The 22,771-nt window shown below is 39.8% G+C and overlaps 1 long non-coding RNA gene across 3 annotated transcripts in view; it reads right to left on the reverse strand.

Moving 5' to 3' along the window:
* Nucleotides 1-2,735: 2,735 nt before the first annotated feature.
* LOC136012937 (uncharacterized) overlaps nucleotides 2,736-22,771 on the reverse strand; it is a 274,847-nt gene continuing 254,811 nt past the window's right edge. Inside the window, exons 10-11 of one of the 3 annotated variants that reach the window (XR_010612084.1) lie at nucleotides 14,289-14,491; nucleotides 2,736-3,405 (exon numbers count right to left, since the gene is read on the reverse strand). This is a non-coding gene — a long non-coding RNA (uncharacterized LOC136012937). Of the gene's footprint in view, nucleotides 3,406-13,419; nucleotides 14,492-22,771 lie in introns of those variants that run through there. The other 2 variants (XR_010612085.1, XR_010612083.1) reach the window with 2 other exon arrangements.

A 22,771-nucleotide genomic window follows, 5' to 3' on the forward strand; every position in this document is an offset into this window, starting at 1 on the left:
CTAAAGCCTGTACAATTACTAGTGACTCACTGTTAATTAACCTAAAATCCATTCATTTCCACTGCTTCTGCCAACTTAGAGGCCAAGCTGGAAGACAAGACTACTGGTACAGATATATATGCATGTGGGTATATACTTACAAACAACCAGAGGACCATTAGCAGACAGCAGAACAAAGGTGTGACCGATGCTGTGGAAGAGCAGCAACTGCAATCCCAGCAATCCCACAGCAGCATTTGAAGGGTGCAATCACAGGCTGGGCTCTACCACCTGAGCAGCACAGCTGTGTGCAAGTGGAGAGACAAGCTTGGGTGTCTGTGGTCTCCAGTGGCTTCCCACTGCTGAAGCCTTCCTATTGGTCTTATCTTTCTAGAAAACATGCAGTTTTCAAACTCAGCCAAAATACCCAACATGAAGCCAGGTCCTTGGAAGGTGTAAATTATATCTATTGACTCTACTCTGTTCCCAATGAATTTTATAACCTCTGAAGACAAACACTTCTGTGTCTTTGCAATACAAACTAAGTAGTTTTATGAAAAAGAAAAGATGTGTGTGCAGGCATGTGTGCATTGTGGGTAATACCTGCCGTTCTTAGGAACTGCTTGAATTACTCCAATTCAACTATTTCAGGCATCTTGATAGTGCCATATAAAGATTTCTGCAGCTGCGAGACACTGGATAGACAGAGAGCCCTGTGCCTCAATAAGAGGGGAAAACATTAGGTAAAAATCACTGAATCTGTCAGTCTTCTCCCAAGTTACATGCACATCAGAGAAATGGCATTTCTGAGACGCTTAAAATAAGGGCTCTTCAGTGATGAATTATTAAAGTGCAGATTGTTAAGCTGGATTTCTAATAATTGTAAATTGAAGAGATCTGTCTGACATAGTTCATCCCATCACTAAGTTCTTTCTAAAAATTGTTAAGTTCTGCAAAAAAAACCCAAAGATAAAGTAGTAAGATAATGGGATGGAAGGAATGTATAATGAAATCTGTCCTTCAAATGTATTCAGTCCTAGGGTTGACTAGGTTATATGTATGTAGTAGTCAAGCTAACCAAACCCTGCAGTCAAACCGGCAAGCCATGTGCACAGCACAGCACGTGAATCACTGGTGCAGCCATCATTTAAGGAAGAAGGAAGACAACAGTCTTTGAAACAGCAAAGGACTTAAAAGCAGGTAAGAAGAAAAATAATGGGAATAAGAAAACTATATTAACTTGTTCGGCAAGCAGAATATAACTAGCAGTTAATGTGGAATAAAGGATGCAGAGTTCTTAGTATTGCCAAGGGTAGGAAATATTGCCACCTAGTAAAATATTACTGCAGAGATACTACTAATGGATGTTATACGGAACCACAGGAGAGTGACGCCTTTTCTTGCGCCTAGAAGGGGACATTTGACAGCATTCATTAATGCTGAGGCACTACTGCAGTAATATTTCAGAATGAAAATTACCAATAGGACGAGGAATAGTGTGAGTCAAAATGTAGGAATTTATACAGACACACACACAGAGGCATGCACACTCCCACACATACCAATAGTTCTGTACAGTGCTGTTTAAACACACCCCTCTTCATTTCAGCTGTCGGTCTTGTGGGAATGTGAAGATTTTTCCTCAAAGAATTCACATGTTCACCCTCACTCTTGAACATGCTATAGCAAAATCATACAGGACTGCTATGGTCTGAGGAGGTATTTTACCTACAATTAAAACATTCCTAAACATGTAAGTCAGAGTACAGATATAATTCTGCACATGAAATCATACATTTTATACAACTGCAATCATAAAGCTGAAGACAATTTGTTGGCGGTAAATAATTTTCCTACTATGTCTGTTGATACATATCACATATGAAAGCAGTCAGAAATGACAAACCAAATACAGAACAAAAGCTTATGGGATAAAAACTCTCAAATGCTCCAAGCATTCCCTAGTGAAGCACTAAGTCCTTGAGAAATCAGTTTATCATCTGATGGTGGGGGTAGATCTCTTGCAAAGCTTGTGACACAGGGCTGTCAACAAGTATGGAAACAAAGCATAGACACCTTACTTTATCAAATGTCTCATTTACTGAAAATTTAGAACATCATTTAGAAAGGCTCCTGACCCTCTTGAAAACAGAATCTTTGAATGCCTGAAAGCTTATTCTTCACAGAAGGGAGCTGGTTACATAAAAAAATCTAACCAAGTAAATGCACTATCATTTATGTATAAAATACGCAAAGCAACAAATGAGTTTGTAGGGCTACAGTGGATGTTTTGGAACTGCGTATTTTGTATTTTTAACTGGGCTATCAACATAGATTGCTTCTGAATGCAACCTCAGAAATGCTGGCAGCAATAATCCCTCATTCATAAAAAAAAGAAATGCATGCCTTTGAAACCTCTCAAGGTCAGGTTCTATGCCATTCCTGTCCTGGGACGCACTGAAGTCAAATGCTTTGAATATGGGAGTGTTGGAAACCTATCAACAGTAGACTTCTAAATGATTTGTTCAGTGAGAGTTATAAAATCCAGAGGACAATTTGGACTGGATTTAGGGATGACTTGGAAATCAAACCAAAATTTAGCAATTCAGATGCCAGCTGAATGGCATTTCTGCCCTTACTGAACTGAAGATCAAAACAATAAAACTTGGTCTCATGCCCGAACCTTGGCAGTTGTCTACATGAAAGAATTAAGGCATTTTGGGTTTTCTGTAGGCTATTTTCCCCATCAGAAACAACTCCCTAAATCTTTTAGACCAGAACTAACACATGCATTTTAAGCATCTCCCAGTGAGTTGAAAAGCATTGATTTCAGGTTTTTTTCAAGGGCTTTCATTCCAGACTGTTACTTTCAAAGCAATGTAAGTAGGAGTCTAGGCTAGGCTACCTGTACTTGAAGCTGCATTTTGTATACAACAAGTTCCACCTTATTTATGCTATTTGGTCTACTACTAAAAGCCTGTTGCATAATGACAGAGATGATGAGTATTAGTGTTTGTAATTATATATAATATAATAATATGTGCAGTGGTATTTTCTGATTCGTTTCTATGTCTAAGAAGCTGTGCTTTTCACACCATTCACATGAAAGTCACCCCTATTACTATGTCCCCCCCCCCACTATCAATAGTACTTAAAGCCGCAGTTGTATTAATAATACATATATGATCATTGGCTCATTTCTGATTATGATCCCATGCAGAATCAGGGTTTTCACAGTGAACAGATAGCATAATCTGAACCACACTGTGGCATTTGAAGTTTCTAGTTTCTTTCCTGTTTCATCTGAGACACTTTGTTAGGCGAAAGAGTAAGAAAGAAACAGCAGGGAATTATATGTCCAGCCCTCCTCCTAGCTGCAATCCAGGTTTGTAGCAGCCAGCTCATATAGTCAGCAGAGACTCCACACTGGGGGGAAAACAGCCAAATAAAAACATACAGTCATAAATCAAAAACCAGCAATCCAAACACTGGGTGAGAGGAGAACAGGGTAAAATGATGACCTGGGCATAGCTGCATGGAGCTGTGCCGGGTGGGGATTTGGGCTGCAGACCCGCATGGTATTTTTGAGACTGAGCGAAGCTGTGACATCCTGCTAGAGCAAGAGCTGCATCATCTTCAAGAAGATGTGTGTGGAAATGTCACTGCTTCTGGAGCTTGCTAGGAATCCTTTAAAAAACGGTGGCCTGCACCATCGCTGTGTGGTTCTGCTACCCATTCTTCTGGCCATGTTTTTTCATTCTTCATTGGTAAACTCCCTTGGGTTTTAACTTTGTAAAACCTTTTCTCTCTATAAACCTAGGTAAAAAAGCTCATAATTCTTCTCTCCTATATAGTATAAAAGCTGGAGATGCTACCAAGTCTTATTTTCCATTGCCCTACAAACAATGTTTTTCATTGCCCTACTAGCAATTTTTGTTTTGTGACTTGTTGCATAGGCATTTTTCCTGCCCCTTGGAATCTTTCACTTTCTTTTTAAGGCTTTCCGACAAAGAGACTGCCCGATTGGTACTAAAACATTTCAGACAGCTGACAATTTGGACTGCTGTGAGCACAGGCTTCCCGCCAGATCAGAGCACAGTTGGCTGTTCTTCTATCCCTCTTTACTTTGTACCACTTATTAAAAAGGAAACCACAGAATGGGCTCTCATCTTCCTTGTGGGCCATACGTAAGCGGTAACACACAAGGTGTACTGACTGACCGTGGGATAGTGTGCAAGGGCCTCTCACAGCAGAGACATAAACATTCCTCTGCCTCACTGATTCTTAGTAGACTCATATAATATGAATAGGGTCCACAAAGGGATGTATTAGAGGATGTAGGAACAAATAGCTGAAGCACTGAAAATAGAATGGTAAAGAGTTATTTTAAAATCTTTAGGGTTTTGTTGTTGTCGTTTTTTCATCAGGGGAAATGAATAGGGAATTAGATCTGGCACTGCTAGGTTGGCTGAGCACTACTACTTTCCCATAATGACTGTATTTTGCTTGGGAACTCTCTCCAAAAGAGTTGTTTGTACAACACAAGGCTACATGCTGCCCCTTGACTGATTTTTTTCTTTTTTCTCCTATATTTGGGATTTGATTGAGTGCCCTCCCACTAATTTCTGCTTTCTCCCTCAGAAAGTGCCATAAATGATACTTCAAAGATTAGGTCTCGTTTCTATTAAAGCCACTTTGACACTTTCATTCCTCTTTGGTAATCAACATAATTTGGACCCTCACATTTTTCTCACTAGTAGCAAATTATGGGCAAGGTTACAAGGATAGTTGGGGCTGCATCCAATTTATCGGGTTCACTTTACAGGGTCCTTGAGCCATTCTATTAATACTTGTGTAAACACAAGTAATTTCTGTCATTGTCATGACATCATGTTCATATTGTCTCATACTGATTTTAGTGCTTGTTTGATAAGGTTAGGCCCTTAGATATGCTTAATGACGCATGCTTAATGATGAGCTCAACATTTGCTCAGGTGCATATATAAGCATATACAAGCTGATGTAAATATTATGTATGTTCATATGTGTAAATTTATGTAAATCTATACAAACATTCACATACTAATCACCTATAAATACATATGAATTTTCATAATTTATATTTAAAATAATGATATTACTATTAAGATAATCTTCAATAATTAATATATATATGATCAGTATGCTCTTTACCTGTGGAAGGCTGGTTAAACTTGGGTCAAATTTTACTTCTTCCATAAATATATTGTTCCAAATATTTATGACCAAAAACCCCAAAATCCTCTAGGGGAGCAAAACTCTTGGAAGCAACTGCAAGGTTTTCAGGGCCATGGGGCTTGCAGAGATGCAAGAGAAGCTTGCTTTTTGTGGCTGCTATTGAGCTACTTCATAGAAATATATGACAGATTTAATTGTAAATACTAAGAATGCCAAACAATCATTTAATCTAGGATATTTTGTTAAATTTACTTCATACTATTTTGATGCTTCAGAGTTTGAGGCTGCTGTCTCTGCTCTCTCATTCTCAGCATACCCCTTCTACATTGCCTGAGCGATGCGAGATGACTCATTTCCACATTAAGAACAAAAAGTAACAGCATCGCTTGGCATATGCTAAACTGGTAAATTATTCAAGCTTTGGTGGAATCTGTCATAAGGCATCCACCTCAGTCACTTCTGAAATGTCTTTCAAATGCAGTTTCTTAGAGTCCACAGTGCATCATTAGTAAACAAGACAAAACTGCAGAGTAGCTGACAAGTACAAGCTCACGCAGATCTTCACAGTTACTTGTCAAGCCAGGTTGCGGAAGTTATTGCAGCTACTTGAATTATGGTTGAAGGTATTCTTTGGGGGTTTTTTTGTTCTCCTCCTGTTTTCACTGCAATTGTCACAGACCTCTGGCTACTCAAGGTTTTCAAAGTTTCAACAACTTTATTTTCCTATTAGAAACTTGATATATCAGTGCTCCACTCTTCTCTAGTGCCCGTATCAGTAATATCTCACTCATAAACTGAAAGCCCACCTTAAATACGTGCATTTCTAGTATTTGCATGCTTTGCACTGCATAATCACAAGCAAGATGTGACAGGTTTTATACATCTGTGATTTGAATTTCTGTTCTTTCAGGGTGGCACTTGTACTGAGGGGAAGGGCCAACATCAAATATATAAAATATAACTTCAGTCCTGCTCCGGATCTTTCGCAGCACTTAAGACACACTCATTGAAACAGATCCTACGCACAAAGTGATGCTTGAACTGTGAGGAATGGAGATTTTCTGTTTATGCTATTCCCAAATACACTCATCTGGTTACTGCTGAAACCGGTGATGAAGCTTTGAATTGACTGCAGCGCCTAATGCCAGCTCTGTTTTTAAGTCACCCTTCGACTCATGCTGGAGAATATTTCATTTGCAACAAAGAGTCTCTTGAAAGAAACTCTTCTGGAGCTTTACAGAATACATTAGACTACTTATCTCTGACAGCATTCCATTCGCTATGAAATCCAAATAAATCTTTAAAAGAATCAGTAAGAATGTGATTCAAGAAAGAATAAGCAGTGAAGGTTTAAGAAGACACATCAAGATACTTCAACAAGTCCTACTAAGAGAGAACTTGTTCGTGCATTAGGAACCTGATGTCATTTCTTTTTCTTTTTAAATTCAAAGTGTGACACTTCAGGATATTCCCCAAGGACACGTGTAATTCTATGATCAGGTTTTGAAACCGATGATTTCCACCCACTCTGGCAGATAATTCACCCTTTTTTTTTTTGTATTGCCAATAATAGCTCTATATCTAAGTTCTTCAAAATCCATCTCAAACAAGATCATTGTATCCTATGAGCCATGAAAAGCTGATATGGGAAGAAAGAGATAGGAGAAAGTATTTTATTTTTTATATTGCTTTGGGATTTTTTAATAAAGAAGTTCACTTATTTCTCAGTATATAAAAGATGAAGACATGCTCACATAAAAAAAAAGAGACAGTTCTGTAAGTAGAAACTTTTACTTTGGGTTTCGCATCCTTTTGTTTTAATCTAAAATTTGACTTAGGCAAAGAGGCAGGAAAAAAAACCTAATTTTTATCTCAGTGAAGCTTTTTCCACATGCTATAGATTAATATAAAGATTATAGTAATGGCAAAACTGCACAGCATCAGCAGCAAAAGGTGTCATTCACCGTGCACTTCTGCGCATTTCTGCATTCATTTACTGTGGAGGATATCAGTATTGTCTGTAAAATAAACCATTGTAATAGCCTTGCTGCAATTTAAATTAGTTTACATTTTAAAAATCTAATATATATTATACACTTATATTTCAATATCTATGTATTATTATGAAATGTTACCCCTTTTGTATACTATTTTACATCTCCTTGGTCATCTGCTCTGCTAATTGACACATGCCAGAAATATTCCGTGGGTCTGGGGTTTTTTAGATGACCACATTCTATGCATCCAGTTACAACATCTAAGCTTTCAGGGTAAATGGTTTTGGGGGTTTTTTGATGCTTAATTGGAAAAGGACTCAGCTTTGATTGCTTAGTGTGGAAGGACCTCACTCACTAGAAGCAAGAAAGAGCAGGAAAGGAAAAAGCAACTTAAATGGGCCAGGACCACTAGCACTGGGTATGCCATGTTTAAGAGACATTGTAAGTAATTGTCCTGCCCCTCTCTCAAGTTGCTCTTTGAAGACACTTCTATGACATGGCTCCCATGGCCATTACCATCTATTCTTGCCCTCAAGTAAGGCTGCTTCCTAAAAGGAGAATCAAGCCATGTGAATTAAGCACCTAAATGTTTGTTTAGTTCAAAATAGCACACAAAACAGCAATCTTTGGCTCTGCATTCTTTTCCCAGGTACCTGGTTTACCCCTTCTAAGATGAGCCCTGCTCTATTTGTGTGCTATGGCATGCCGCACCTTCTGGGTTCTATTAAAAAGTTACACACGGAGGAAAACCTAAGTTCTTACAGGGATTCTACTATGCACAGCAATGGGTGAAGAGTGCTGTAAAACTCAGAGGTGAAGTCAAAGATGTACCAGCAGACTCATCAGAACAGAGTGGAGGTATTTCAGATGCTTACCACATTGTTTTCCATCAGGTGCTGTGTCACACTGTGCATGCTCACAGCCCTCACAAGAACACAATGACTGTGTGGGTCCATAAGGGAGGGCCAGTACAGCTGGCAATATTGTTCAGTTCTTGTGCTATTACAAACCATATTTGTACTGATGAAATTGCTCAATACATGTGCACTGGAAATGGCTCTGAGGAAGGTGTCTGAAGCATTAATAGTAACATTAAAAACTGGCTTGCTGTTGACTATATACAATCCAAAGTATTCTTGTTTTGGGAGATAAAGACAGCCTGTAGGATAGCTTTTTAGTTGTTACACTATTGCTGCTGTGTTAGGTTGTATCTGAAGGCCATCCCAGTAAGGACATCCTTGGCTGCATCCACGTTTCATGCTGGGATGTCAGAAATGTCAGACTACCCTGCTTCTGCACGTGATGTGGTATGTCTTACCCCATGAGGTTTGGCAAAGCCTCCTGGCAAAGCCCCATTAGCATTCACCTGGGCCTTGTTAAATTTCCATGGGGCAGAGATACGGAATGGGACCATCTGCCCCATGTAAAGTGACTTGAGTTGATAACCTCTGGACCCTATGCAACACAGATCTTCCAGATGTATTCTGGAGCTAGTCTAAAGAACACCCTGAAGACATGGTGCTCCAAAGTCTCAATCCTAGCATAACAACTGGGGCACCCTTTAAGCTTCCCAAAGGTTTTCCAAAGGCTTGGTAATTCAGAAGGGTGAGATTTTGGTCCCAGACGCACTCACAGGCAGCACTGCAATAGGTTGCTGCAGACACAGGCAGCATCAGTAGCAGTGCCAGACCTGCATCCAAGTAACCCCGTATTTTTATTTCCAACCTTCTAATATGCAATGGAGGGAGGAAAGAAATGCAGTCATGTTCAAATGTCAGCACAGCAATATGCTGGTGACCAAGCACAGTGCATGACTAAATTTCATGCTTCCCTGAACTGCAAATAATTCACAGAGCTATCAGGCCACTGGCTTAATTCTCCTATTTAAATTGGCAGTCGTTTGACCCAGGAGTTAGCCATTTAGTATGTGAAAAAAATCCTTTCACTATAGGGCTTTATAATTTTTTACATTTATCCCAAACAATCAACTGATGCAAAAAGCTGTAACTTTCAAATAGAGAGCTTTATGGTACTCATTATATTTCAAACTCTCTCATTGCAGGACTCGAATGTGCATTATATGCATACAGAAACAGCATTCCAGTGATCTACTTTGGAGCAGGTTTAAAGAAGCTTGTTTGCCTGTTTCCAGTTAAAAACAAACAAGCCAACAATGAAAACAACCGAAAAACTGAACAGCAAGGACCAGGAAAACAATCCGTCTGCTTCAGGTCAATGGTAAAACAATGGGCAAGTGTTAAACACTCACACAGTTACCACTGCCCCGTGGCTTTTCCTCTTTCAATACTGACACAATTCCTCATGGGTCTGCTTGTCCCAGCACTGAGGCAAATTATTGTTTATTTATGTATGGTCTCCCTTCTGTATACTCTGAGTCTCATGCATTTCCCAAGCATCAAGGAAGCTCCTACCTGTTTCGAGCTCTCTTTAAATCAAAGATGAGTAACACTATGAGTAGGTGAGAGCTTTTATCTTGTTTTTGCATCATGTCAGGCCTGAATGCAAATTCCCACTCCCAAGGGTATCTCAGCAGAAGTGAGAGGAAGAAAACAAAACATCTGCAGTATTTTGCCGGCAACAGCCAGGGCAAACATGGTTGAGTGGGCTATGCCAGTAGTAAAACATGTCACAAATATACATTACAGGAGTGGCCACTGCAGGAAGTGGCATACAGGTTGATATCCTTTGTCACATTCACCCTGGATGCATATTACCATGACGGCCGTCCCTGCTACTGCTATGTAATACCTTGAAAGTCATTGGGAGCTGCAAATTCAATTAGAAAGATATTTTACAACAGATTACGTTTTTGTAGGCTGGAGGATTGTAAATTTTTATTCCACCATAAAACACTTTAAAATTAAGTAAACAGGGCTCAAAACTCTCAAGGAGAATTGCCTTCTGCATGTATTTAATTACACACAGTGTAACACGTATCAAAATTTAGGAGACAGAAGGGAAGTATGTCTGCCTGCAACAATTACATGTGGAATAAAAGCAGATCAATACTGCCCAATTTTCATGTCGATGACTTTGTATAAAGTCATGGAAAACTGCCACAACAAGTAGTTATTACTGCTACTACAGAGCAATACTAAACAGTGGTCAAGGAAAAGAAGCTTTTGATACAGAAACAGTCTGCATAATACAGGCCTCCACTGTCAGGGTTTCAGCCAGCTACCTGTTCTTCACAATAAAGATAGGATGATATAATGAAATATAACAGAATTGGCTGTTATCAGTGCATAAGCACCAAAAAAAAATTGACATTAATAGCAAACTAAGCCAAATAATGCATTTTCTTAGTGCTTCTAATGGTTTGTCATGCTGAACTGATGGCTGGTTGTATTCTCCTCAGAAAGCAGACTAATGTGTTCAAAGGAGACAGATAGAGGAATACCGAATTAACTCCTAATTTGTGGGCTACAGTTTACCTGCTAAGTTTGCACACATGGATGAAATAATATTGATCACACCTGATTTCCCAGGCTAAGGCTGCAAGCAGGCTACTCCACCAGACTCAGGATGAGTTCATAGCAGGAAGGGCAGAAGTTGCATTAAGCTCTGATTGTTCCCCCAAAACTGGCAAATCTGCCAAGAAGACTGTCCAGCCCTCAATTCTGACTTCATGAAAACTCCTTCTTGTTCCTGGGAACACGCTCACTGCAGACTGTTCTGCCCATGGGGCCAAACTGTGCAAGTGTCTTATCAAACTTTATATTCCTGCATTTGAAGAGTGAGGACCAGAGCAGAGCTTGTCTTATTGCATGTGTTTAAGCAGTAGAATGGAAAGGACTGAGAGTAGGGGTTCTCTCTGGCAATGCCTTTTTGAAAGAAGTTGTTGCATTTACTGGAAGTCCAGACTGAGTCTGAGTCTGGATACAGAGATGCATCTCTTGCTCAGTCTGAGGCAGATACCTCTTCCTGGCAACAAGCAGGTCCTCTGCAGCCTGACACTATCCGTTACCATACCTGCAACACATTGCTTATTCACATTCAACTCCCATGTCTGCCCAGCAATTTTTGTTGCCAGGGGTCTGATTCCAGGTTTGCCGTGTTTATAACCAAAGTGAAGTTCATACTCCCCGAGCACAGACATCCTACCAATACTACTACTGTTTCCTGGAAGCCTCACTTACTTAACACAATATAATTGCACATTATAAAATCACAGCTGGGCATCCAGTAAAGTAATCCAACAACAATTTACTAGTAACATGAGAATAATTCTTCTAGCTACATGTTGTGTTAATGGCTGTAGGTCACAGTGGTATGGGTACTCAGCTGTGGCTCTTTCACAGGCCACCACTGTCATCAACAGCTCCTGGTTGTTCAGAGCTCTCCAAAACAAAATTTGCAAAGGGAATCTCTTTTATATCAGTTTGTTTCCCTTCTTTGTTCCCTTTCGCCTGCTTTTATAACATGGTGTCTACAACCGATCTGAAGAGAGCAAAGAGGAAATAGCAAATGCGATTTCTTAAGGGGTTTTGGCATTCCAGTGTTTCCTTTAGCCATTGCTCTGTTACAGAGACACATTTTTCAGGTAGTACGGGAGGGTCTGTTAAGTGGAGCACCAACAAGCAGACCACATTTTTTGCATGTATTTTCTTTTCCCTTCCTTTGTAGCATTGGATGCAAGCTTTGTAAGGCCAACACTGCTCTGAAAATTATATACATATATATATATAGTGGTTGCTTAAGCTACAGCTCTTTTCAAAATCAACACCACCACAAGAAGGACCTGGTCAAAGATTACCTGATTTGCAGTTATCAAGATGACAAGGTCAATTTGAACTGGAGGGCTCCAAGTTTTAATCACGTCTCCTCCAACTCGCTACTAGTCATGGGGTAGAAACTCTTTGCTGGTAGTAGGCACAGGATTAGATTTTAACTCACTTTTGCAGCACTGTGCACCCCTAGATCCTCATTGCATTCTGTGGGTTAGAAGCCAGATTTCCCACAAAATGACAACCTAATATTTGCTTTTATATCTAGCAATTTTTCTGAAGTCTTGCTGTTGTTCAGTGCAATTAGTTTAGTCAGCAATGCCTACAGCAACAAAAGAACAAACTTTCTCAAAGAGCAAAGCTCCTATGGTAAGCCTTCTTCTTGTGTATATGGTCCTAAGATCACAAATTTTACATTAGCTCCTTAGGGTGCCTTTTCTCTAAGACGCACACATAGATATGCACCTATCTGTGTCAGAATGGCTTATTAGAAAGGTACACCTTTCCAGCCATGCATGGATGAAATCAGTGAGGAAGAAGCATCTAACATGCATGGACCAAGTCTGTCTGCTTGGGGCAGTGTTGCTTTGCATCAGGAGAGTTAAATCAGGGATGCTTCATACAATGTGGTGTCATTTCTTCAATCACATTTTTTCACGCCTAGAAGCTGCTGTGTCTATTAAAATAGTGGATCAGCTCCAAAAAGGATGCTTTGAGGCTTAGATTTACCCAAACACTTTGGTTTGTACTGGTGGGACTGATAAAACGCATGGTTTTCAGTCTTTTCCTGATTTGGGACTTAAATAAGCAACTACAATAATGCCTAGAGTAGCAGTATCTTCCTTCAGGCTCCTTCCTTAAACCCCTTTTGTTTTGTCATGTAGTACAAAAAGCACCTCTCAACTTTAGGACATTGCCCAGAAACCACTTAGGCTTAACCTATAAATAGTGATGATGTTCTCAGTACCTGCTTTGTCCTCAAGAACACATGAGCATAAGCTGGCTCTGGTGTGACATGGTCACAAAATATAACTACAGGTAGTTATTACAAAAGATCTTTTCCAAACTCTTTCTGAATTTATGGTGTTTTCCAGCAACAAACAAACTTCAGTTCCAGAAAAGAAACAGTGAATGACATAATAAAGGGTTAGAATGACAGCATCGTATCTGATGATACAGACTGAAACAAATTTGAGGTTAACAGAAAGATGGAAGAATGAATGGAAATGGAAATGGAATGTGATTCCTGTGAGTTCTACTTCCCTAGGGTTGAATGTACATTCAAACCACGTTAGCTATCTCCCTGAAAAGATTATACAGTGGAGGATAAATAACTAATAATAAAAATGAATCACACGGTGATGTGTGTCTTTAAAGATCTCACTCTGACAAATAAATCTCCTACAACCAGCTCTCTACTTAATATACAGCAGGAAATCCGTATTGGAATCAAGTATTTGACTCAATTTTACTGCCATCAGAAAACATATAATACACCTTCCTGCAGACTTGTCCGAAATAAAAATCAGCAGAAGAAAACTTACTGCATTCTGCAATGAAATTAAGTGATGGCATGTGTTACTTAATGAAAAACACAGGATGTAAACGTGATCAATACTGCTTCTATAGGTAGCTCATGCTCTGGATGCTAGCTGTTGACTAAATCATACATGACCAGAAAGGTACATGCAAAAGGTGGTAGCCTTTTTTAATGGAAGTCCAAACCAACGACTATTCTGACTCACACATGATTTTGTGTTTTTCTCCATTGGTTTGGTGTATGCATTTAGGAAAAGACAAACATTATTTTTACATTAAGAAAATTAATTGAAAATGCAGACCCTATCAGCTGGTGCTGTGTTATGCAACCATATAAATCCAACAACGAAATACATACAAAAATATTATTCAGGACTGGAGATACAGGATGCTGCTTTGGGATTAATACAAGAGAATATTTGAGAAGGAGCATAGATATCCTATGATGTTTCCAAAATAAATGGGATCCTGTCAGTTATAGGGTACACCTTGACTAGATGTGTGCAGATAAAGCCCCAAATTTACAAACCCCCATTTTACTTCAAGACAGATAAGCCCCTGATTGTGATACACAAAGTGGTCCCTTGAAGTACTGTGCTGGCCCAGCAAAGGGCATCACACACGGTGTTTGTGGCCCAACAGGAGGTCAGATTGGGCAGGAGTGCCCTGGACTTCTTTGCCACCCAGCACTCCATACCCTTAGGCTGTGGCTGCAGGAGGTTCCGCTCAGTCACTGCAACTGATTTATCTCACATTATCTAGCTGTGCAGAAAGGTCAGAAAAAAGGAGTAGCATCAGCTCTTCTTACCTTTTACTTTGCTTTCATTATTCTTCCTTTATCACTATAACCTTGTCTTCAGCAATCGAAAGGAGAGCAAATACATTTCCTCCTATGCCTCTTGAAGACGGCTCAGCGGGTCAATTTTCACCAGTACCCATCAACCAGGAGCAGATCGGGTGGATCAGCGTCTCTCAATCACGGCGCTGCACAGCAGGATGACTTGCACAATGCTGTAAACATGGCAGACATTTCAATTTGATTTTCATTTTCCTTGAGCTTCAAAGTATTGGCATCTATCACCTCTAAAGACACCAACTACTTTTTTCACCACTCTGTATAGAGGAAGAGGGTTTGTTCCAGCAAAGGCCCCTTAATATCAGAGAATGCATATATGGCAGGAAAAATCCTCCTTGCCTTGAACATATGGTTGTCCCGAAATATGGATTGTGAAAGTCCCAGAAATGCAGAAATATTACAAAACAGGAAAAATACAGACTATGCAGCATCCTGCAGCACATTAACACAGATACCTCTTTATAAACACAACATCCCAGAAAAACCTCAAAAAGAAGAATTTTGTCTGTAAAGAGTTTGGCTGTTAGGAAAAGGCAAGCTTAGAAACTCTTAGATAAAGCTCACCATGTAGGATTAGTGAATCCTACTGAGTGCAATGCATCTGTAGGCAAATTTGTCTTCCTAATGCCAATGCACTCTTTCTGAAAGCATAACTGGGACTTGAGAGATGCAATAAGCCCTGCACTGCTGCTGTATGCATGGACCAATTCAGCTCATCAGTTTGTTCATGAGAGCGTGCAGAACTATTTTGTGGCTTAGTATGAATCTTCCAGTAAATCTGATGTATGCTAAAACACTCTTTTCTTTTTAATAGAAGGCAGTTCAATCAAACGGCTTAGAAAACAGACAAACCAGCCTGCTTGGAGAAAAAGGTATTCATTGTCCTTGCTGGAGCAAGAGATCCCAGGCAAGGAAAACTGCAGTGACTTTCTGCACACTCTCAGTGATTTCTAAAGTGCAGCACTTCACTTACTTACAAATAAATTCCCCTACAAGGGGGTTCTGCTCTGTTTTTTCAACTTAGAACTAACAGCTCAGCTCTGGAATATGCCTCAGTGTTCTACCTGAATTTAAATGTACTGAGAGGAGGATAGAAGATCACATAGAAATCTAGACTCCTGAGCTCTCCTGGCTGTAGTCAAGCCTTCTTCCCATTTTATAGGATCTGATGAATATAAGTTATAATCAGAAAAATTATCTTAGTAAGAAGGCCATTTGTCCATTCCTTCTCTCTGCATTTAATCTACTCGCAAAATGATGGAAAGGGAAAAATGAAAACAAACCCTCCTGGCCCCACCAAGAGTTAATTTTCTGACATCTCTGTGAAATACAGAAATCGGGCAGGGAAAAGGGTGAAACCTACAGGAAAGAAAAAGAAATCCCTTGTACATGGGAGCAGAAATTACCAAAACCCAAGACATCCCACTGAAATACACAACTGTTACAGGGAAATCATCTCCTCAGTTCAGGTGGTTTAAATCAAATCAAGATCAAACGGTTTATTGATTTATAGACAGCACATAAATAACTGCTACTCTGTGACCTATATGCTCAGGATCAATACCAGTGATAGAGGAGATTCATCACAGCACTAGACAGTTGCAAAGTGTTAATATGTCCTTGCAGATCCCTCACGCCTTCCCATGTCACCTCTGAGACACAGCACCTGCAGGCACGCAAGCCCCCATGCCCTGGCTGGGAGGGCAGTCAGTTCCCGGCCCTCCCTGGGTGCCAGCAACAAACACACCTCATGTGATTTCCAAAGTCTCTTTATAATTCACAGTTACTGTTTAACCCAGCTGATGGGTCATCTTCCTCAGTTACTCCACCAGTCTGGGGCAAACACCCTCTCAGGCAGCTTTTAGGTGTTTATGCGAGCAGGCTTATGCTCACTTTTCTAGCTCTGCAGCTGCTGCTATTGAGGCCACCCAACTGAAAGGAGCGGTAGTACAGGTCCCTTAACATTGACCCCTGTCCTCAAGAAATATGGCACATAATCTTCTAATTAAAGCTAGATGAGCTACAGAAATAAAAGCAGGGAACTGGACTGCCTGGAGAGGCCATGCTGGATCTGAGGTTCTGCTACGCCGTGGCAGGGTAGACATTACAAGCTGAAGAGACACTACACCTGCACGAGACTGTGTGCTCTAGAAAGAGAAAATGACAAATTATAGGGAGAATCATGTCATCATTTAGCACCCTGAAGATAGTTTCAACGTTACAGCCTATTAGTTCGGAAGCATCTCAGCTTTCCATTTATGTCCATCTCTGAAATAGGCAAACCTTTTACAATTAGACTCACGCAACTATCTCAAAAGCCAGAGCATGAAACTTTGTGTAATTGTTTCCAGCATGCACTTGCTGTGCATTAGAAGGAGCAGTACTCCTGAAAGCAACAATTCATGCTTTAAATACGTAACTTCTTGATATAAAGGCAGCTACAAACATGTTTTTCATTTACATTGTGGTAACAAAATCTGAGCTAAATTGGAGCCTTAATAAAAAGAAATGAGTGCATGACACATTATTTCTTGTACAATTAGATTTTGAGTATGAGTTTTATAACAATAGTCTTTCCATACTGTCAGAGTCAAAACAACTCACCCATTTCTTTTTAAGTATTGTATTGTATTTTGGTTAAAACATTTGGACTGTGCTGAAATTATTTACTGTAAAAACCCTCCCAATACTCACTGTTTCAGACTAACAACTGTCTTTCCAATGGTTCGCAAAGTCAAGTTCAATGAGTCAAGCTGCAGGTTGGTTTTTTTATTATTTAGTTAATTAATTTTATAATTTTAATAAATTTCAGGGTTTATTCTAAGAAAAATGAAGTATCATACTATAAATGCTTAGTGCAACCAAATGGTGGGTATCACCTAATTCACATTTGACCTAGAGATGCTGGGGACTGGGCCCTAATTCTCTTAAAGTCCACGCACATTAATTGCATGAATTATCAGACACTGACTATAATAACTGAATAAAGCAGAAAAGCTGAGAAAGGGCACTTTTTCCTTACCTCCTTGATAACATACTATCAGTCATGCAACATAAACCCATGTACTTGCTTTTCTGCCCACCTGGAAGTGGTTAGAGCATTATATACTTTCAAAAGCTCCCACAGTATCATTCATGATACTGTATTCTGACTCTTTTCAAGGTGTCAGGCACTCATCATTTATTTTTATAAACCAAAGTGTTTACCAGGAGCTGCCTTTCCTTCATCAATACCCAGCTGCATCCCAGTTCAAACATCTGAAGGCTGACTGTGATTAACAGTGGCAATGTCTAAAGCAACCTTCGTGCAAATGCACCACTTCTAAAATATCAAATGTAATAGTAGTGCTTCAGCATATGCTGACATTAAAATTAGTTGAAAAGATAATAAAGTTTTATCAGCAAAACCTTTAACTAGGCCTTTAACAGGAGCTTCAGGATTGAGGTCCTAGACTGCTCACCACTCTTTCTTACTTATATCACTCCATATACTCCAATATGTATCTGTGACTTTATGAAAGCTACTGTGTTAATATAAAATCATCTTTGGGCAGGGGTGAGTCATACAACTACATCTCAGCAAGCAAAGCCACTCTCATATCAAGGCCCGCCTGGACAAGTTCCTGTGTGATGTACTGTAGGTTACCCTGCTCTTGCGGGGGGGTTGGACTAGATGATCTTTTGAGGTCCCTTCCAACCCTTGGGATTCTGTGATTCTGTGATTCTGTGATTATGTATTTGTTATAGACAGAAGGTATGGTGGTCTATGTACTGCATCTTCCTAGTAGAGACATTTCCATCTAGATGCTGAAGAGAGTTCTGCCTTCTCCACAGACACAGGGAGCGCTGTCCTGAGTGGGACTCACAACAGCAAACCCACAGGTTTGATTAAGTGTTCAACGTTCTGTCATTGCCACACACCTCAGTCCCAGTGAGTGACTGAAGGTGAAGGATGCCTGCAGACAACATGCAAGAAGGCTGCTGTGTGAAAATGCGAAAAGGGCTCTAGGTTTAATTACTGATTCCCTTCTCTCTGCTCTTTCTTTTGCCAAATCTGGTTCAGACAGAAGATACCTAATAAGTATCTACCTACTCCTAGTAGATATTGGGGAACCAGAGCAGTCCTTCTCTATATTCATCTTTGCTCTCACTAATCTTTATTAAAGCATTAATTTTCTCCTATAAAACAGCCAGAGATGGAATTATCTCTGGAATTCAGACTTGTACTTTTAGTAAAAGAAAAGACTACATATAGGACCTTGCTTCTGCTCACATTAATGTTTATGCATGCATTTAATTCTCCTCACCTGAGTGCAACTGTGCATTTGCAGAACTGGGGCCAAAATAATTGGAGTTTATACAAGACTTGAGACAGGGAAGTATTCTATTACCATGATGAATCCTTTAGAGCGCTATAAACCAGTCAATTTCTCAGAATTAAATAGAATATTTGTTGCTAATCAAAGGTGAATAGTCTATATTTAATACCATAAGAACATATAATATTTAACAGCTCCATAATCCATGGTTATTTTTCTTTCACTAATGTTTATTGCAAATGGAAGAGAGAGAATGAGAAAGCCTTCCCTTATACTATCAGAGACACTTGGGTTACATTTTTACATTAGGTGGCACTAATTCCCTATTAACTGGTATTAATGTAATATGCAGGAAGACTTCAATTTCATAAAGCTAATGTATAACTATTACACTTCACAAAGCATATAGTACAGTACTAAATGCAGGCTTTTCTATAACTTACTTATGCAAGTTATAATAACCTTCAGATGTTCTTCAGCTCAACCAAGTCAGATCACGTTTTGAGATGCTGGGCAGTTTCAGAACCCTGGACCAGTCTCAGATGTCCAGTACATGTCTCTGTCAACTGCCACCATAAGGAATTGGTGTTAAATCAGATAATTAACTAATCTTCAATGGGACAGGTAGTAGAAAACAATTGCCAAGGGTACTATTTGCATTTGATTACAAAGTACCTTTTTATTGCACACTAGAAGAGTTTCCTATCAATCAATTAAAAGGTGCAAAAGAATGTCATCTGCTGTAAAGAGTGATGTGGCACATACATATCGCAGTACAGATGTAAAGTCTTGGTAAGCTTCACTACTGAGTTCACTGGGTTAGGGTCTGTGATTCCCTTTTGCAATGCAGCACATGCCCTGCCAAGCCCAGGCAGGGAGCTTGATGAGCCACAGTAGAACTCCTGATTTCAGAGAAGTCGCACTGGGATGGCAGGAAGGGGGAACCAAGAGGCAACTCTTTCAAGAAATACAGTAAGAGATGGCTGTACATGCACTGTATTGCAATGCAGGCAGATGTTGCATGGCGACACTGAACCCTCTTAAGACCAGCTCCTGCATGGTAAGTACCTAAAGTGAGGTGTTAGCATTGCCTGCCTTGTGTCTGGAGTAACTTGGGCGCATCATGTGCTAGGCAAGCTCACAGAGAAAAGTGCAGGCTGGGCACAGTGGTTAGGAGTCTATAAATCCAGTAAGCCTCCAAGCAGCAGGTGTGAGCACAAACATCATTTTATCCATGTAAGGATATCTGTAAAACAACCGCGACTTACTGTCCTAGTTTGATTTTGATTTAAAAGTCAAGTCCTCTATTTGCATCTGCTGATGCACACACTTTAGAGAAACTCAGGCACAGTGAACGGTGTCATAGACTGCTTGCCATTCCCTGTTTAAACATACACGCGCTCCTACACATACAAAGGCATTAGTGCTTTTCTATGGTACCTAGCACACAGGAAGGTGGGAAACTGAGCATTCTTGAACGCATTACTTAAGTGTGTCACCTTCCAAGGGTTCAAAGAAGACAGATGGGCTCACCATTTTACATTTTGCATTAGCTGTATTGTATAATCCATCGCCTCATGGCTCCCAACTCGGTGGCGTTTTGTTACAGTGCACGGTGTTTGCTATTGATAACTGCCAGGTTAATTGCTCAGGAGAGTCGCAAGTTCTACTTGCCAGCACTAACCCTGGAAAATAATTGACAAAGCTGTGGGGTGGCTTTTTAAAGGGAAGCCTTTTAATGGGTTCACGAATCAGGTGTGAGAAATCTCAAGAAGGAAAAGAAATGAACAACTGATACAAATCAGAGGAAATGGCTTTTCTGGAAGGTACATCCCAGAAAATGTGCAGAATTAATTAGAAGTTAGAAGGAGAATTATTAAGGGAAGAAAATGTGGAATTCTCTTTTTGGCAAAGTCCATGCTAACACAGTCCTAAAGAAAAGACAATAAAATAAAATAATCAAGAATAATTTATTTCATTTCAACATTTTCAAGTATTTGTGGTTAATTTACTGTTCAAACTAACTAGAAGAGTTTTACAGAGCAAAGAGCATCTCCCAGCCAAGTCTAGCTCCCTGCTGGAGACACCAATCCAACAAGTATATGTTCCCACACACTACCTACCCCAAGCCAACCATCATGGGTAGCAGATGTTCAGGTATTCAGTTATCAAACCTTCCCTTCTGCTGGCTCCTACCACTGTGCCAGCAGCCTGGGGAGGTGAGAAGCAGAGAGCTGGTAGGCAGCATGTCAGAGACACGCAGGGCTTCCTAAACTCAAAATCAGCACTTCTCTGCAGTTTTTTTTTTCTTAGGTGGTCAGCATTTTTAAAGGCTTGACCCTATTGTTTTCTACAGAATCAATTCTCTTTTCTCCTGAGGTTTTAAAACTTTTCTTATCAGTTCCCTATGCTGCCTATTTCAAGCAATTCCTGTTTCAAAGGGTGTTTATTTTGTTGACATGTAGGCATTTGACCAGATCTTATTCTAGTATATTATAACCTATTCTGGGTACAACCACACTTACAGAGTTGTAAGGCTGGTTTTACATTTACAGTGATTTCCTTGTCAAATATCCCCCAACCAGAGAGAAGGAATTATCTAGCATTGTTTCTACAGACAGTTAGTTTCCATACTGGATCTTCCCCATGTTACACCTACCCCAGTATTTGGGTCTTCAGGTAACTTCAAAAAAACAAGTGTGTTGGATTGTTTTCCAAGAATTGCCTGGTTGGTTTCCCATAATTTGCTGGGACTTGATGTAAAGTTAGTTGTAAGAAACTATGTAACTGCATTTACTACTGGGAGCATTTCCCACCAAAGTCAAACAGATACAGATTTAAACAAGGTTAACCTAAGAAATTAACAGCGTGCAGTGCAGAGTGAGAAATAAAATAAAAACTATTAAGGAAGAAGTGCTTGGAAACTGAAAATATGTTAGGTAAGGTAAACAAAATACTGTATAACAGGTCTACCCAAGCTTTGTTTGGTACTGGTTTTTGCCTTTATAGGCTTGGTCAACCTATCAGCATGCAGTTCATGTGGAACAAACTCATGTTTGGGTCTAGCGTGAGCAAGATCTAAAATCAAAGGCCTTTTTTTTTTCTTGGTTTGGGCTTTAGTATCATTGACAACATTAATTTCATACCTATACTGGAATGTCAGAGCAATAAAGGGGTGTTCCATTTCCACAGCTGGCATTTTTAAGTGAACTGTTTATTGTAATAGAAGGGATTTTATTGTAATAGAAGGGTTTTTATTGTAATAGAAGGGATTTCATGTGGCTTGTGTAAGAAAAGTAAAATGTGGTGAAGGTTGGGAGGAAGCTGGGACAAGACAGCTCTGTGCAAATTATAGTCAAACCTAAGCCAAAAGCCTGCATTTGAATATTAGGATCTCTTTACATTCCAGAGCTTTGAAGAATAGCTAAAAATTCCTACATAAACCATCCTAAACTCTCCTTAGGGCATTACCGAATTCCATTTGAATTTTTGTAGCTTGAGTCTATCATCTTTGCTATGAACACAATGATAACCGACTTTAGCTGGCACTGAAGTGTTTTCCTCAAATCTGTGGCAGGCTTATATACATATGCATCTCAGCCTTCTCCCTGCTGGAGCTGCAGAAACCTCCTCAGTCAGGTTTCCCACTGCTCTGTATCCAGTAAAAAATGTGAATTTTGCAACCCACCACAAAAACCAAGGAGATGAGCTTCTGCCTTTGTTTTAAATGTGTGCAAGTAACTTCTGAAAGCCATGCACAAGGCCTCATACAAAACAAAGCAGGAGTGCAAGTCCCGCTATGCTGTTGGTGATTATGAAACGACACGGGAGAAGAGCAGCAAGGGAGGCTGAATGGAGAGCATTGTGGCAGGTTTGATTTACAGTTTGGGAAATCCCAGACTGAAAAAGAACTGAGCTTGCCCTATTTAGCTTACCAAGAAATGTGGCAGGGGAGGGGAGGAGTGGGGAATGAGATGCTGAGAAGAAATTTCACTGATGTACTGAATTTCATCAATTCATTGAATTACATCATTTCATTATATTAATAGTATAGTAATATATTATTGGTATTATTAATTCATAGATTGAATTATAATATTATATTGTTATGCCATA

Source organism: Lathamus discolor, chromosome 4 (assembly GCF_037157495.1).
Source record: "Lathamus discolor isolate bLatDis1 chromosome 4, bLatDis1.hap1, whole genome shotgun sequence".
Classification (NCBI taxonomy): Eukaryota; Metazoa; Chordata; class Aves; order Psittaciformes; family Psittacidae; genus Lathamus; species Lathamus discolor.